Genomic DNA, 11,798 nt, shown 5'->3' with positions numbered 1-11,798 from the left:
TCTTTGTGGCTTGCACCCCCGTCTACTATTCTTTGTGGCTTGCACCGTCTACTATTCTTTGTGGCTTGCACCGTCTACTATTCTTTGTGGCTTGCACCGTCTACTATTCTTTGTGGCTTGCACCGTCTACTATTCTTTGTGGCTTGCACCGTCTACTATTCTTTGTGGCTTGCACCGTCTACTATTCTTTGTGGCTTGCACCGTCTACTATTCTTTGTGGCTTGCACCGTCTACTATTCTTTGTGGCTTGCACCGTCTACTATTCTTTGTGGCTTGCACCGTCTACTATTCTTTGTGGCTTGCACCGTCTACTATTCTTTGTGGCTTGCACCGTCTACTATTCTTTGTGGCTTGCACCGTCTACTATTCTTTGTGGCTTGCACCGTCTACTATTCTTTGTGGCTTGCACCGTCTACTATTCTTTGTGGCTTGCACCGTCTACTATTCTTTGTGGCTTGCACCGTCTACTATTCTTTGTGGCTTGCACCGTCTACTATTCTTTGTGGCTTGCACCGTCTACTATTGTTTTTGGCTTGCTCCGTCTACTATTCTCTCTGTGGCTTGCACCGTCTACTATTCTCTCTGGCTTGCACCGTCTACTATTCTCTGTGGCTTGCACCGTCTACTATTCTCTCTGGCTTGCACCGTCTACTATTCTTTCTGGCTTGCACCGTCTACTATTCTTTCTGGCTTGCACCGTCTACTATTCTTTCTGGCTTGCACCGTCTACTATTCTTTCTGGCTTGCACCGTCTACTATTCTTTCTGGCTTGCACCGTCTACTATTCTTTCTGGCTTGCACCGTCTACTATTCTTTCTGGCTTGCACCGTCTACTATTCTTTCTGGCTTGCACCGTCTACTATTCTTTCTGGCTTGCACCGTCTACTATTCTTTCTGGCTTGCACCGTCTACTATTCTTTCTGGCTTGCACCGTCTACTATTCTTTCTGGCTTGCACCGTCTACTATTCTTTCTGGCTTGCACCGTCTACTATTCTTTCTGGCTTGCACCGTCTACTATTCTTTCTGGCTTGCACCGTCTACTATTCTTTCTGGCTTGCACCGTCTACTATTCTTTCTGGCTTGCACCGTCTACTATTCTCTCTGGCTTGCACCGTCTACTATTCTCTCTGGCTTGCACCGTCTACTATTCTCTCTGGCTTGCACCGTCTACTATTCTATGTGGCTTGCACCGTCTACTATTCTCTGTGGCTTGCACCGTCTACTATTCTCTCTGGCTTGCACCGTCTACTATTCTCTCTGGCTTGCACCGTCTACTATTCTTTGTGGCTTGCACCGTCTACTATTCTTTGTGGCTTGCACCGTCTACTATTCTCTCTGGCTTGCACCGTCTACTATTCTCTCTGGCTTGCACCGTCTACTATTCTCTCTGGCTTGCACCGTCTACTATTCTCTCTGGCTTGCACCGTCTACTATTCTCTCTGGCTTGCACCGTCTACTATTCTCTCTGGCTTGCACCGTCTACTATTCTCTCTGGCTTGCACCGTCTACTATTCTCTCTGGCTTGCACCGTCTACTATTCTCTCTGGCTTGCACCGTCTACTATTCTCTCTGGCTTGCACCGTCTACTATTCTCTCTGGCTTGCACCGTCTACTATTCTCTCTGGCTTGCACCGTCTACTATTCTCTCTGGCTTGCACCGTCTACTATTCTCTCTGGCTTGCACCGTCTACTATTCTCTCTGGCTTGCACCGTCTACTATTCTCTGTGGCTTGCACCGTCTACTATTCTCTGTGGCTTGCACCGTCTACTATTCTTTCTGGCTTGCACCGTCTACTATTCTCTCTGGCTTGCACCGTCTACTATTCTTTCTGGCTTGCACCGTCTACTATTCTTTCTGGCTTGAACCGTCTACTATTCTTTCTGGCTTGCACCGTCTACTATTCTTTCTGTCTTGCACCGTCTACTATTCTTTCTGGCTTGCACCGTCTACTATTCTTTCTGGCTTGCACCGTCTACTATTCTTTCTGGCTTGCACCGTCTACTATTCTTTCTGGCTTGCACCGTCTACTATTCTTTCTGGCTTGCACCGTCTACTATTAGTTGTGGCTTGCACCGTCTACTAGTATTTCTGGCTTGCACCGTCTACTATTCTTTCTGGCTTGCACCGTCTTCTTTTCTTTGTGGCTTGCACAGTCTACTATTCTTTGTGGCTTGCACCGTCTACTATTCTTTCTGGCTTGCACCGTCTACTATTCTTTCTGGCTTGCACCGTCTACTATTCTTTGTGGCTTGCACCGTCTACTATTCTTTGTGGCTTGCACCGTCTACTATTCTTTGTGGCTTGCACCGTCTACTATTCTTTGTGGCTTGCACCGTCTACTATTCTTTGTGGCTTGCACCGTCTACTATTCTTTGTGGCTTGCACCGTCTACTATTCTTTGTGGCTTGCACCGTCTACTATTCTTTGTGGCTTGCACCGTCTACTATTCTTTGTGGCTTGCACCGTCTACTATTCTTTGTGGCTTGCACCGTCTACTATTCTTTGTGGCTTGCACCGTCTACTATTCTTTGTGGCTTGCACCGTCTACTATTCTTTGTGGCTTGCACCGTCTACTATTCTTTGTGGCTTGCACCGTCTACTATTCTTTGTGGCTTGCACCGTCTACTATTCTTTGTGGCTTGCACCGTCTACTATTCTTTGTGGCTTGCACCGTCTACTATTCTTTGTGGCTTGCACCGTCTACTATTCTTTGTGGCTTGCACCGTCTACTATTCTTTGTGGCTTGCACCGTCTACTATTCTTTGTGGCTTGCACCGTCTACTATTCTTTGTGGCTTGCACCGTCTACTATTCTTTGTGGCTTGCACCGTCTACTATTCTTTGTGGCTTGCACCGTCTACTATTCTTTGTGGCTTGCAACTGGCTTCACTATTCTTTGTGGCTTGCACCGTCTACTATTCTTTGTGGCTTGCACCGTCTACTATTCTTTGTGGCTTGCACCGTCTACTATTCTTTGTGGCTTGCACCGTCTACTATTCTTTGTGGCTTGCACCGTCTACTATTCTTTGTGGCTTGCACCGTCTACTATTCTTTGTGGCTTGCACCGTCTACTATTCTTTGTGGCTTGCACCGTCTACTATTCTTTGTGGCTTGCACCGTCTACTATTCTTTGTGGCTTGCACCGTCTACTATTCTTTGTGGCTTGCACCGTCTACTATTCTTTGTGGCTTGCACCGTCTACTATTCTTTGTGGCTTGCACCGTCTACTATTCTTTGTGGCTTGCACCGTCTACTATTCTTTGTGGCTTGCACCGTCTACTATTCTTTGTGGCTTGCACCGTCTACTATTCTTTGTGGCTTGCACCGTCTACTATTCTTTGTGGCTTGCACCGTCTACTATTCTTTGTGGCTTGCACCGTCTACTATTCTTTGTGGCTTGCACCGTCTACTATTCTTTGTGGCTTGCACCGTCTACTATTCTTTGTGGCTTGCACCGTCTACTATTCTTTGTGGCTTGCACCGTCTACTATTCTTTGTGGCTTGCACCGTCTACTATTCTTTGTGGCTTGCACCGTCTACTATTCTTTGTGGCTTGCACCGTCTACTATTCTTTGTGGCTTGCACCGTCTACTATTCTTTGTGGCTTGCACCGTCTACTATTCTTTGTGGCTTGCACCGTCTACTATTCTTTCTGGCTTGCACCGTCTACTATTCTTTGTGGCTTGCACCGTCTACTATTCTTTGTGGCTTGCACCGTCTACTATTCTTTGTGGCTTGCACCGTCTACTATTCTTTGTGGCTTGCACCGTCTACTATTATTTTTGGCTTGCACCGTCTACTATTATTTGTGGCTTGCACCGTCTACTATTCTTTGTGGCTTGCACCGTCTACTATTCTTTGTGGCTTGCACCGTCTACTATTCTCTTCTGGCTTGCACCGTCTACTATTCTTTCTGGCTTGCACCGTCTACTATTCTTTGTGGCTTGCACCGTCTACTATTCTTTCTGGCTTGCACCGTCCACTATTCTTTCTGGCTTGCACCGTCCACTATTCTTTCTGGCTTGCACCGTCTACTATTCTTTCTGGCTTGCACCGTCTACTATTCTTTCTGGCTTGCACCGTCTACTATTCTTTCTGGCTTGCACCGTCTACTATTCTTTCTGGCTTGCACCGTCTACTATTCTTTCTGGCTTGCACCGTCTACTATTCTTTCTGGCTTGCACCGTCTACTATTATTTCTGGCTTGCACCGTCTACTATTCTTTGTGGCTTGCACCGTCTACTATTCTTTCTGGCTTGCACCGTCTACTATTCTTTCTGGCTTGCACCGTCTACTATTCTTTCTGGCTTGCACCGTCTACTATTCTTTCTGGCTTGCACCGTCTACTATTCTTTCTGGCTTGCACCGTCTACTATTCTTTCTGGCTTGCACCGTCTACTATTCTTTGTGGCTTGCACCGTCTACTATTCTTTCTGGCTTGCACCGTCTACTATTCTTTCTGGCTTGCACCGTCTACTATTCTTTCTGGCTTGCACCGTCTACTATTCTTTCTGGCTTGCACCGTCTACTATTCTTTCTGGCTTGCACCGTCTACTATTCTTTCTGGCTTGCACCGTCTACTATTCTTTCTGGCTTGCACCGTCTACTATTCTTTCTGGCTTGCACCGTCTACTATTCTTTCTGGCTTGCACCGTCTACTATTCTTTCTGGCTTGCACCGTCTACTATTCTTTCTGGCTTGCACCGTCTACTATTCTTTCTGGCTTGCACCGTCTACTATTCTTTCTGGCTTGCACCGTCTACTATTCTTTCTGGCTTGCACCGTCTACTATTCTTTCTGGCTTGCACCGTCTACTATTCTTTCTGGCTTGCACCGTCTACTATTCTCTCTGGCTTGCACCGTCTACTATTCTCTCTGGCTTGCACCGTCTACTATTCTCTCTGGCTTGCACCGTCTACTATTCTCTCTGGCTTGCACCGTCTACTATTCTCTGTGGCTTGCACCGTCTACTATTCTCTGTGGCTTGCACCGTCTACTATTCTCTGTGGCTTGCACCGTCTACTATTCTCTGTGGCTTGCACCGTCTACTATTCTTTGTGGCTTGCACCGTCTACTATTCTTTGTGGCTTGCACCGTCTACTATTCTTTGTGGCTTGCACCGTCTACTATTCTTTGTGGCTTGCACCGTCTACTATTCTTTGTGGCTTGCACCGTCTACTATTCTCTGTGGCTTGCACCGTCTACTATTCTCTGTGGCTTGCACCGTCTACTATTCTCTGTGGCTTGCACCGTCTACTATTCTCTGTGGCTTGCACCGTCTACTATTCTCTGTGGCTTGCACCGTCTACTATTCTCTGTGGCTTGCACCGTCTACTATTCTTTGTGGCTTGCACCGTCTACTATTCTTTGTGGCTTGCACCGTCTACTATTCTTTGTGGCTTGCACCGTCTACTATTCTTTGTGGCTTGCACCGTCTACTATTCTCTGTGGCTTGCACCGTCTACTATTCTTTGTGGCTTGCACCGTCTACTATTCTTTGTGGCTTGCACCGTCTACTATTCTTTGTGGCTTGCACCGTCTACTATTCTTTGTGGCTTGCACCGTCTACTATTCTTTGTGGCTTGCACCGTCTACTATTCTTTGTGGCTTGCACCGTCTACTATTCTCTGTGGCTTGCACCGTCTACTATTCTCTCTGGCTTGCACCGTCTACTATTCTTTGTGGCTTGCACCGTCTACTATTCTTTGTGGCTTGCACCGTCTACTATTCATTGTGTATTGCACCGTCTACTATAGTTTGTGGCTTGCACGGACGTCTTTTCTTTGTGGCTTGCACCGTCTACTATTCTTTGTGGCTTGCACCGTCTACTATTCTCTGTGGCTTGCACCGTCTACTATTCTCTCTGGCTTGCACCGTCTACTATTCTCTCTGGCTTGCACCGTCTACTATTCTTTGTGGCTTGCACCGTCTACTATTCTCTGTGGCTTGCACCGTCTACTATTCTTTGTGGCTTGCACCGTCTACTATTCTCTGTGGCTTGCACCGTCTACTATTCTCTGTGGCTTGCACCGTCTACTATTCTTTGTGGCTTGCACCGTCTACTATTCTTTGTGGCTTGCACCGTCTACTATTCTTTGTGGCTTGCACCGTCTACTATTCTTTGTGGCTTGCACCGTCTACTATTCTTTGTGGCTTGCACCGTCTACTATTCTTTGTGGCTTGCACCGTCTACTATTCTTTGTGGCTTGCACCGTCTACTATTCTTTGTGGCTTGCACCGTCTACTATTCTTTGTGGCTTGCACCGTCTACTATTCTTTGTGGCTTGCACCGTCTACTATTCTTTGTGGCTTGCACCGTCTACTATTCTTTGTGGCTTGCACCGTCTACTATTCTTTGTGGCTTGCACCGTCTACTATTCTTTGTGGCTTGCACCGTCTACTATTCTCTGTGGCTTGCACCGTCTACTATTCTCTGTGGCTTGCACCGTCTACTATTCTCTCTGGCTTGCACCGTCTACTATTCTTTCTGGCTTGCACCGTCTACTATTCTTTCTGGCTTGCACCGTCTACTATTCTTTCTGGCTTGCACCGTCCACTATTCTTTCTGGCTTGCACCGTCTACTATTCTTTGTGGCTTGCACCGTCTACTATTCTTTGTGGCTTGCACCGTCTACTATTCTTTGTGGCTTGCACCGTCTACTATTCTTTCTGGCTTGCACCGTCTACTATTCTTTCTGGCTTGCACCGTCTACTATTCTTTCTGGCTTGCACCGTCTACTATTCTTTCTGGCTTGCACCGTCTACTATTCTTTCTGGCTTGCACCGTCTACTATTCTTTGTGGCTTGCACCGTCTACTATTCTTTGTGGCTTGCACCGTCTACTATTCTTTCTGGCTTGCACCGTCTACTATTCTTTCTGGCTTGCACCGTCTACTATTCTTTCTGGCTTGCACCGTCTACTATTCTTTCTGGCTTGCACCGTCTACTATTCTTTCTGGCTTGCACCGTCTACTATTCTTTCTGGCTTGCACCGTCTACTATTCTTTCTGGCTTGCACCGTCTACTATTCTTTCTGGCTTGCACCGTCTACTATTCTTTCTGGCTTGCACCGTCTACTATTCTTTCTGGCTTGCACCGTCTACTATTCTCTCTGGCTTGCACCGTCTACTATTCTTTCTGGCTTGCACCGTCTACTATTCTTTCTGGCTTGCACCGTCTACTATTCTTTCTGGCTTGCACCGTCTACTATTCTTTCTGGCTTGCACCGTCTACTATTCTTTCTGGCTTGCACCGTCTACTATTCTTTCTGGCTTGCACCGTCTACTATTCTTTCTGGCTTGCACCGTCTACTATTCTTTCTGGCTTGCACCGTCTACTATTCTCTCTGGCTTGCACCGTCTACTATTCTTTCTGGCTTGCACCGTCTACTATTCTTTCTGGCTTGCACCGTCTACTATTCTCTCTGGCTTGCACCGTCTACTATTCTCTCTGGCTTGCACCGTCTACTATTCTTTCTGGCTTGCACCGTCTACTATTCTTTCTGGCTTGCACCGTCTACTATTCTTTCTGGCTTGCACCGTCTACTATTCTTTCTGGCTTGCACCGTCTACTATTCTTTCTGGCTTGCACCGTCTACTATTCTTTCTGGCTTGCACCGTCTACTATTCTTTCTGGCTTGCACCGTCTACTATTCTTTCTGGCTTGCACCGTCTACTATTCTTTCTGGCTTGCACCGTCTACTATTCTCTCTGGCTTGCACCGTCTACTATTCTTTCTGGCTTGCACCGTCTACTATTCTTTCTGGCTTGCACCGTCTACTATTCTTTCTGGCTTGCACCGTCTACTATTCTTTCTGGCTTGCACCGTCTACTATTCTTTCTGGCTTGCACCGTCTACTATTCTTTCTGGCTTGCACCGTCTACTATTCTTTCTGGCTTGCACCGTCTACTATTCTTTCTGGCTTGCACCGTCTACTATTCTTTCTGGCTTGCACCGTCTACTATTCTTTCTGGCTTGCACCGTCCACTATTCTTTCTGGCTTGCACCGTCCACTATTCTTTCTGGCTTGCACCGTCTACTATTCTTTCTGGCTTGCACCGTCTACTATTCTTTCTGGCTTGCACCGTCTACTATTCTTTCTGGCTTGCACCGTCTACTATTCTTTCTGGCTTGCACCGTCTACTATTCTTTCTGGCTTGCACCGTCTACTATTCTTTCTGGCTTGCACCGTCTACTATTCTTTCTGGCTTGCACCGTCTACTATTCTTTCTGGCTTGCACCGTCTACTATTCTTTCTGGCTTGCACCGTCTACTATTCTTTCTGGCTTGCACCGTCTACTATTCTTTCTGGCTTGCATCGTCTACTATTCTTTCTGGCTTGCACCGTCTACTATTCTTTGTGGCTTGCACCGTCTACTATTCTTTGTGGCTTGCACCGTCTACTATTCTATGTGGCTTGCACCGTCTACGATTCTTTGTGGCTTGCACCGTCTACTATTCTTTGTGGCTTGCACCGTCTACTATTCTTTGTGGCTTGCACCGTCTACTATTCATTCTGACTAGCACCGTCTACTATTCATTCTGGCTTGCACCGTCTACGATTGTTTGTGGCTTGCACCGTTTTCTATTCTTTGTGGCTTTCACAGTCTACTATTCTTTCTGGCTTGCACCGTCCACTATTCTTCCTGGCTTGCACCGTCTACTATTCTTTCTGGCTTGCACCGTCCACTATTCTTCCTCGCTTGCACCGTCTACTATTCTTTGTGGCTTGCACCGTCTACTATTCTTTGTGGCTTGCACCGTCTACTATTCTTTGTGGCTTGCACCGTCTACTATTCTTTGTGGCTTGCACCGTCTACTATTCTTTGTGGCTTGCACCGTCTACTATTCTTTGTGGCTTGCACCGTCTACTATTCTCTCTGGCTTGCACCGTCTACTATTCTCTCTGGCTTGCACCGTCTACTATTCTTTGTGTCTTGCACCGTCTACTATTCTTTCTGGCTTGCACCGTCTACTATTCTTTCTGGCTTGCACCGTCCACTATTCTTTCTGGCTTGCACCGTCTACTATTCTTTCTGGCTTGCACCGTCTACTATTCTTTGTGGCTTGCACCGTCTACTATTCTTTGTGGCTTGCACCGTCTACTATTCTTTGTGGCTTGCACCGTCTACTATTCTTTGTGGCTTGCACCGTCTACTATTCTTTGTGGCTTGCACCGTCTACTATTCTTTCTGGCTTGCACCGTCTACTATTCTTTCTGGCTTGCACCGTCTACTATTCTTTCTGGCTTGCACCGTCTACTATTCTTTGTGGCTTGCACCGTCTACTATTCTTTCTGGCTTGCACCGTCTACTATTCTTTCTGGCTTGCACCGTCTACTATTCTTTCTGGCTTGCACCGTCTACTATTCTTTGTGGCTTGCACCGTCTACTATTCTTTCTGGCTTGCACCGTCTACTCATTCTCTCTGGATTTTTCTGCCATTCCACCTTCAGGTTCCCATACATTTTTATTTTGTGTTGACCTCTATTTACGTGTTTCTCTAATCTTCTTTTTTTCTTTCTTAATTTTCTTTTGTCATTTAATCGTTCGTAGCTTAGTGACGTTGTTTTTATTCGTTTCTTACCTTCATATCTCTCTCTCTCTCTCTCTATCTCTCTCATGGTAAATTGGTACGACGGGCAGAGAGCTGGATGGAGACCAGAACAAGGGCGTCGACTAAACGAGAGAGAGAGAGAGAGAGAGAGAGAGGCAGGTAAGAGTGACGGGTTGGCTTGCACCCATCTTGGTTAATGACACAGGAAAATCCATTAAATGTGTTCACTGTGGAGAGAGAGAGAGAGAGAGAGAGAGAGAGAGAGAGAGAGAGAGAGAGAGAGAGAGAGAGAGAGAGAGAAATACATGTTCTGAATCAAGATAACGACGGTAATATAAGGCTTGGGTAAACACACTATAAATAAGAGACACGAAAGGGGAAAAAAGGTGAGGAATTTAACTCCGAAAATAATTATGTGACGATATCAGACGTAAACAGGTTAAAAAATACATCCTAATGAATGGATGTAGTAAAAACTGGAATTCTCTTTCTCTCTCTTTCCAAGTACAGTTGTTTGACGGAAGGAAGAATACAAGAAAATATATGACGTAATTGTATTAAAGAGGTTACATGGAGAATGTTTTCAATTCTTCACAACGAGAGGTCTCTTATTCTATTGCAAAACTGTTCGGCGCTAGTAAGTTTCAGCAAAACAAGACAAAGGACACCTGTAATAGCCACACCCACCCAGTACATCGCAAAAGGTGACCTTTGGTTTTGAACACACTCCTCAGATACACCATACACCAAGACACGCATGCACCACACATACATACCAGAATCATCACACACACACACACACACACACACACACACACACACACACCTCTCAGAGACACCCAAGATACATCCCAGACGAGCGATAGGCACACTACAATACACCCAAGCCCTTAATAACTATGACGCTTATGCTCAACGACTGCAAGTGAGTGGGTGAATGACACAGTTAGGAACACACATTTCGATAAAAAGATATTGGTGAACGGATTTTTTTTCGTTAAGTTCTTTGGTACAAAAAATCGTTCCTAACCTGTATAAAATCTTTTGACAACAGCGTTCTGTGATGTGCTGGGGGGCCAGTAATTACCCTGCTGTATCTGCCTCCAGCATCGTATTAGCGGGATTACGGGCGGCGTAGGACATTGACTGCAAGTGAACGCGGTTGCTAAAGGCATTTAAGATAGCTGTAGTAGTGGAGGTGGTGATAGTAGTGATGATGAGAGCATTAAACGCGGTCGCTAATGACATTCTCGATAGCTGTGGTGGTGGTGTCGGTGTTAGCAGTGAGGATGAGAGTAAAGGAACGCGGTCGCTAATGACATTCGAGAGAGCTGTGGTGGTTGTGGTCGTCGTCGTCGTCTTCGTCGTAGTAGTAGTAGTAGTGACGATCCGTAGTATTGTATTAGCGTGCGGCGAGAGAGATTAACCAGATATAAGATTTACAAACACAATTACAGTCATACCCAATAATGTAACTCATTTTTTGATTCACAGGAAGAACAACAGACGGGAAGTTCTACAGTCTTCTTGTCCTTGCTGCAGGCATTAAATTATCATCGTTACGACAGGGAGATTATCATAAAGTTTGTGAATAATTCTCAAGGTCACTACAGACATTGCAGATAACAGTGATAAAGATGGCAGTGTTGTTAGTATGGCCCTCTCCAAGTATGTTGGAGGGGTGTAAGCTGTGATATTTGGATAGTCGGGTTAGTGTATCTCATAGTATTGTATTAATCAGACGGCCAGGGCTTTGAGAGAGGAACCAGATAACTGTTGTTATTTTAGTTAGCAGCTGCAGAGTAGGCACTGTTTTTAATATGACCTTCGCTTGGTAATGATTGTGGAACCTAAGCCGAGATATCTGGATAGTCAGGTACGTGTGATTCCCTCTGTATTCTGTTCTTTTTAAGTTGACCTATAAGTGCCATTTCTCAGTTCGTTTCTATAGCAAGAACTTAACCCTGGGATATTGTGCTAGTCACGCAAAAGCGCAGTGGAAAGGTTGTAGAGCCACAGTGTCATCTTAGGGTGCCCATGCTATGAGAAATAAACTGTAAAAGGACGAAAATCTCTTCAGCATCACATTAAATTCCAGGTTAGAGCTAGATCGCTATGTACGTTCCAGATAGCAGCTGCAAGAGAGTTAGTGTTATCAGTATGGCCTTCCCTTACTACCAGTAGTGATAGAGGAGTCTGAGCCGTGATGTTTCAGTAGACAAGTAAGTATATCTCCTTCTGG

Source organism: Coenobita brevimanus, unplaced genomic scaffold (genome assembly GCF_032717465.1).
Source record: "Coenobita brevimanus isolate Jiangsu-jjx unplaced genomic scaffold, ASM3271746v2 jjx.HiC_scaffold_3653, whole genome shotgun sequence".
In the NCBI taxonomy this organism is placed as follows: Eukaryota; Metazoa; Arthropoda; class Malacostraca; order Decapoda; family Coenobitidae; genus Coenobita; species Coenobita brevimanus.
Note: the sequence above shows the minus strand (reverse complement) of the source record.